This window comes from Armigeres subalbatus, chromosome 3, assembly GCF_024139115.2.
Source record: "Armigeres subalbatus isolate Guangzhou_Male chromosome 3, GZ_Asu_2, whole genome shotgun sequence".
NCBI lineage: Eukaryota > Metazoa > Arthropoda > Insecta > Diptera > Culicidae > Armigeres > Armigeres subalbatus.
Window position 1 is genome coordinate 183585994 of NC_085141.1, and position 6394 is coordinate 183592387.

At 39.6% G+C, this 6394-nt stretch overlaps 1 long non-coding RNA gene across 1 annotated transcript; it reads right to left on the minus strand.

Moving 5' to 3' along the window:
- Positions 1 to 3475: 3475 nt before the first annotated feature.
- On the minus strand, positions 3476 to 4308 carry LOC134224872 (uncharacterized). Its single transcript, XR_009983091.1, has 3 exons — positions 4128 to 4308; positions 3805 to 4020; positions 3476 to 3662 (listed from the first exon to the last, which is right to left on the minus strand). It is a non-coding gene; the product is annotated as an uncharacterized LOC134224872 (long non-coding RNA).
- Between the last annotated feature and the right edge of the window lie 2086 nt (positions 4309 to 6394).

The window sequence follows — 6394 nt, forward strand, 5'->3', positions numbered from 1 at the left end:
TCCATGTTCGTGAAGCTGCAGTCCAGCGTCTAGTCACCATCTTCAGCGAAAGGAACGGCGTATTCAGAAAATATTTGTCCGAATTTAGCACTTCCACGCAACTTCCGTAAGGGGGTTTTATTTGAAAATGTCTTTCAGATGTTTATTTTATTGATCCGGCAAACTTTGTAGGTTTCGAATGAGCAATTAAATAGTAAAATCGCCAACAAACGCAGTAGTTTCAAACGTGTATTGCGTTCTACCGAAATCAAGTGGTAAAATGTTTTTGATTTTACCCTTGATATGGTTGGCGTTACTATGTCCTTTCTTTCAGTGTAGGTAAAATGCATCAATTTTATTAGTAAAAATTTTTATTAGTAAGTACCAATTATAGATAGTGGAATATATAGATGAGCGAAGATAAATCCTCTGTCTCCAAACGAACTGTCAAACGTGTCTCCAAACGAGCATGACGTCACGATTTCAATGGAAACGTTAAGGGCTGTGACGTCATATGCGCGTGTGCACGGGCAAAAAAATCAACTCAGCCATGCTTTCGCTCATCTATAGATTCTACTATCTATAGTACCAATAATATAAGTAAAATAAACATTACCTAAATATGGGTGAAATGATTACCCATAAATAGGTAAATCAATCTAAGCGTGTATGTGCGGGGCTCTTTATAGCCGTCATTACAGTAGACGTTCGATAACTGCAAGTCATTTAAGGACATAGTTGGAGGAGTTCCACGATGGCCGTCAATATGGCACCGGAACTTCCACGGGTCAACCCCACACCTCCCGCACTCCTCACCCATCAACATTCGAATGCATCGAACAGCATCGAACAAAAGTTGATTATTCAAATTACTAACCTGTCCACAGCATATTTATTCACTTCCCGTGATAATTAACATGTTTCTTCAAAGAGTCCTTTGAATTTCGGCTCGAATTTTATTGTAAATCAGCAGTTTCGTGCCAATTTAATAGTCGTTCGCGATTCCGTGGGCTTATCACTGCACTTCACTTCTTCTCAAAGGGCATAGAAAAATCAAGTTTTTACTCACTTCTCCGCACATGAGCAGCCCGAAATGTTGATAGAATGCAAATTAAACATCACTTTTTGATATAAGTCACTAGTTTGAACCGAAAACCTAATATAAACTGCTATTTTTGCCCGAAAAAACGATTAAAAACTGTCCGCGGAGCGAATGTAAACACCGGCAGCGGCAGCAGCAAACTAATGCATAGGGTGGTTCAAAAAATTATTTTGCTCCGCCGCGCTCAGTCGATTATGATTCATAATTTGGGTGTCATCCGATGGTTTGGGTTGGTTTGAATAGAGGCTTACCGTGCACAGGTCGTTTCAGGTTTGTATGGCAGTTGATATGGAGAGGTTGAATTTTACATTATTTTGATTGTGGCACTCCGTCATTGGGCGCTGGCGAGGGGGGAGACCATATGACTGAATGAAATATTCAAGAGCTTTAATTCCAGGATGTCGATTTTAATCGAAGTTGCGAATCTTTAGCATGATAATTAGGCTTATTTTTTTGCGTTACATAATCAATGGATCTTTCCTGCGGTGCGGTTTTCGTTCAGTGAAGTCTCCGGAATGTTGCTTTAAGCTATGTTGATTCTCTTTTCGCCAGCGTTTGGAGGGAAGGCGCTGTAGCCAGTGTAATGAAAAGTTTAGTTTCTCATACTAGTTTTCATACAAACTTGAACCGGCTAGTGTTCAACCAGTTTTTGTTCAAATCGGTTTCTGGAGGACACTCGGAGCATGGGACGGAATCGAGTGAGCGTGGTGGAGCTGGGTCGTTTTTTGAACCACCCTACTACTATTCTTTGTTTTTTATAAATACGACACCAATACTACTACAGTATATGACAGTTTTTATTGTACCAATACTTTCAAAGCTTTGTTTTGGTACTCAACCCACCTTCACCTTAACTGCAACAGCTTTGCAGTTATCGGACCGCTAAACCGATGTCAGACTCAATGACAGCTATGCATAGCGCTGCACATTTAGATGCACTTTTATTGCATCTGACGTCGATTGACAACCGTTTGACGTCTAGAATGCGTTGCAGTTATCGAACGGCATTCGATAACTGAAAAGTAAACATTTTGCTACTGTACTTGACACGTGTCAAGTACTTTACCGGTCGCTACTAAACGCGCTGCCGTAACAGTAGCGCGACTGACAGGTGAAAAAATTTGGTATTGTCTATGCGAGTCATCGCTGGAACGTCGCTGAGCCGTCGCGTCGCTCAACCAGCGAGCGCTTTCCAGTTTGGTGCTGCGGCGTCGCATTAAATTTGCCTGCGTCGCTGGAGCACTTACTGGAAAGGGTCACCAGCGACCAGCGACGTTTCAGTCGAGCGACGTAGTTGAGACAAGTTCATACATGTTCTTGATTTCATCTGTATCGACAATAGCGCGGTAAGAGCGCTGCTATTTGATAAACTGTCAACTGTCAAACGTCACCGGTACGGAATACAGCAACCAAATTGATCTTATGGAACGTACACACGGTCAAGCAGTTTGACCAACATTGGCTCCACCTCTCGTTTATTCAAACATCCATCAAGTTTTACCAACAGCGGCACGAACAATCAATTTATTCGACCAACAATATTGTCGGCGTAGCACCAACTTAGAATTCGGAAGTCCGTACTTCCGAACCGAACTTTCTTCCGAAGTTTTATCTGTCAAACTAATGGATGCGCTGTTTAGCGCATCTTTAGGGGAATCCAGCGCACTACTTCCGAAGTTGGGAAAGTTGCCTGTATCTGGAGAAAAATCCAACTTCGGTATAAAAAGCGGTATAAATTTATTCCGGATACACAATATCACACACGAACGACCGAAGCGCCAACTTGAGCACCAACCAGGGTTTGTGCAACTTCACTACAAATGCTCAAACATGTTCGGCAAACCTTGACTCCACCCCCGACAACTCAAACCAAAATCAAACCGTTTTAATTTTTTCCAACCGAGCCGCCAACTGTTAAATGGTTGTTCGAACAACTTCACACACATTCAAACAAAGCAGCAACCGAAGCGTTTTCTTGGGGGCGGAGTCAATGTTCGTCAAACTGCTTGACTGGTGTGTACGTTGCATTACACTTTTTGTATGAATCCTCTAAAAATTCTACACAGAAAGAAAAATCATTGATAGAATTAAAAAAACCATTGGTAAATTTAAAAAGTTGCGTTGGTTCTTTTTCGTAGAGAGTTCCGTATGGTCAAAATAAAAGTACGCCAACTGTTGCAACAATCATGGTTCAAAAGTTGTATGACGCTCTAAAATTAAAAGTTTGAACTTTCAAAACTAAATTGTAGAACTGTCAGATGAAAATGTACGCACTGTAGAAAATATAGTAACATATTTTTATTCAGAAAAGACTAATTTTCCAATTAAAGGTTTACTTCTAGCCCCCCTCTCGTATACCCTTTATCTTTCAATTTTTTAATTAAAATAAACAAATCGCAATGAACAGCTTATAATTTTATTCCATGATCGCATGTATTTTTTCACTAGTTGTAAATCGCAACATCTCTTACAACACGGTGGCTCTTTGTACATTCCAGCATAGGATCCGGTCCGTAGCCAGGATGAGGGAGAACATCGTATCCATCTGTGGGTTTTGCGCCATGAATTCATTGTCGGTTATCTAAAAAAAAGAAAGAAAAATGTCTTAAATATTGTCAACCGACTCAGGTGCTTCAATTCCCAATTTTTGCTCACTAAAGTAACGAAGCGTGAGCTCCAATATCTACAACACTTCATATTCTTGTTTAAAAAATGTCACCTACCTTTGTATTTCGTGATGATCAGTGCCGATTTCCACTGCCACTTTCATGCTATCTTTGTTCGGGCATTCGACCACCCGGTGGATTTTCAACTTCTGCGCGGCGGCCCTGAAATTGGTGTTTTTTTTTCCCCTGTAGTGTGGGTCATTCGGGGCCGAAATCTTCCTTTATCGTCCCAGGAAGCGAATTAAATTGTTCGGCGGGACGTTTCTGCCGTTTCTGCAATTAAACAACAAAAGTCGTCATAAGATTCTATCGAATGTCTAAAGATACACTCCGGACTACTGGACATTCATAAGAAATCAGAATAAATTCAATTTACTTACCATAAGAACGGTCCTTAAATCGGCTGTTTTTTTCATATTATTCGCCAGGAGCGAGCCACGGAACAGAACAGAGGCCATCGTAACTGGACTTTCTAAAACGCAATGCGAACTCGGCCAACCAGACAAATTTTTCTCGCGCGCGAAAGGTAAATAATGTAAATAAACATGGCGATGTCCTCAACAGTGCGAGCCTGTGCGAGCCACCTCGTCTGAACTATGGGCGAATAGTAAAATAACAGGTGGCCAAAAAGATATATAGCTCACATGAACATTTCATTAAATATATCTACATAAAACTAAAAATGCACTAAAATGCAATAAGAATTATTCCGACCTTTCTATAATCTTATGCTGTATTATTATAGTAAGAAAATTAATCGGAGACATTTTTTGGTCTCGTATCGTTTCCGGCATCCATAGTGCAGTGAAATTTTCTTATTTTTTTCATTTTGTGCCGTTTGTGCCAGATGATTTGACACTTCTACAATTCTTAAGTTCAGAGTGGAAACTTTTAAATTTACACTTTTAACAAGTAAAAAACACTTTCAAATCAAACACATTACTTTTACTGTAAGCAATCTAACTTTCAAAATTAACAAAATTAAACACTTTTCAATTGTAGAATACGACATTTTTATTGTAATCAATGTTTGTTTTTTCTGTGTATGAATCATACATCATGCGACCCCTCCCAACTCAGCGTTTGCAAGAGCCGTGATGTTGCCAAATATCTATGATGTGTATCACACTAAGATGAAACCATACGAATGAATAGAGAAAGGCATCATCGTCACCGGTAGGTGGAATAATCTGGATTTTTGAATAAAAAAAAATAGTTGTGAACAGAATAAGACACAATAGAACATGTCTGCCATTTGATGTTTCTAATCCTTATCCAAATATTCACCTGTTTTGTAGGGGAACTGTTCCGTTTTCCATCTCACTGAACATATATTCACAGACAAACAGACATAACACATTGAACATTTACTTATAAAATTCATCGTCGTTCAAACACTAACGACATCTGTTGATTTCAGTTAGTTGGGCAAAGCACGAACCAGATGGCGACAGTGAGCAAACGTCAAACTCCAGCAAATCCGATGCGCGCGCCATGAGTGATCGATTGACCAACTAATGACTATCTGAATTGACCAGTAAATCAGTGAACGATGGAAATTTGACGAGTGTTATGTCTGTTTATCTGTGATATATTCATCTCATCGCAAAACAAAGAAATACAGCACCAAACTCGTCACTTCTTTTTGCCAACATTCGTGCTCATTTCTGAAAAATCACGAAAATAAGAAACAAACCAAATTCCTTTGCATTGCTTTGTTTTTGATGGGATCAATATAGGATCTTGGGATCAATACTTGGGGCCTTGGGATGAAGTGCCGAACTGTTCACCTACATGAATTAAAACAACCATTGTTTGAAGTACGTTCATTGTCCGTTCCACGCAGCTCACATTATAATCCTTCAATTATGTTTTGTAGGTACTCAACATTGTGCTCTCATTAGAATCTGAATTTGCTCGCAATGTCGCGTATTCGCGCAATTTTCGCTTCCCATTATGAATTGGGTGTTTTGGCCAAGTGATGGTTTCCTTAGTAGATACATACGAGCAATCTGGTGTCATTTTGCAGAGCTAGGTGATTGGTGAATTAATTGGAAACCTGGTGCTGATTCCAGCATGCTCGGTGACCGGATCTGGATCAATGACCGCCACCAAAGTAGACTAGCGCAATCAAAATGATTGAATTTGTGGCGTTGGTCGGTCTACACGGTGAACGATTTTGAATGGATGCATCGGGAGTTTCATTCAGTTTGTATTATAGAGATTAAAAAGTAGAGGATTGTATCAAAGATACGACCGCAAATTGAACGTAGAATTACGTCTAGTGCGATAGTGGATACGAAATTTCTGATCTCGTCTATCTTAAAAAGTGACATTAAACTCTGGGTGGTGCGGATAGAATCGATTTGGTTGTCAAACTGAAGCCAAAATTTTCTATTGTGCCGGAGCCAAACATTGAAGATTGTGGTTATGTTCGTTTCTGATCTAATATTGAGAAGTATTGTTATTTTTTGGGGAAAAATAAAAATAAACTTTGTTTGAGTTGTGTATTCTTTGTAACAAATATTCTCACATTATATTTCGAGTGGAAAATTAGTAGGAATGCAACTAAAAAGCACTCGTTACGAAATTTCACGAGATTCAGCAGCTGATTGGAGCACGAATGTATGTAAACAATCGTAAAGTC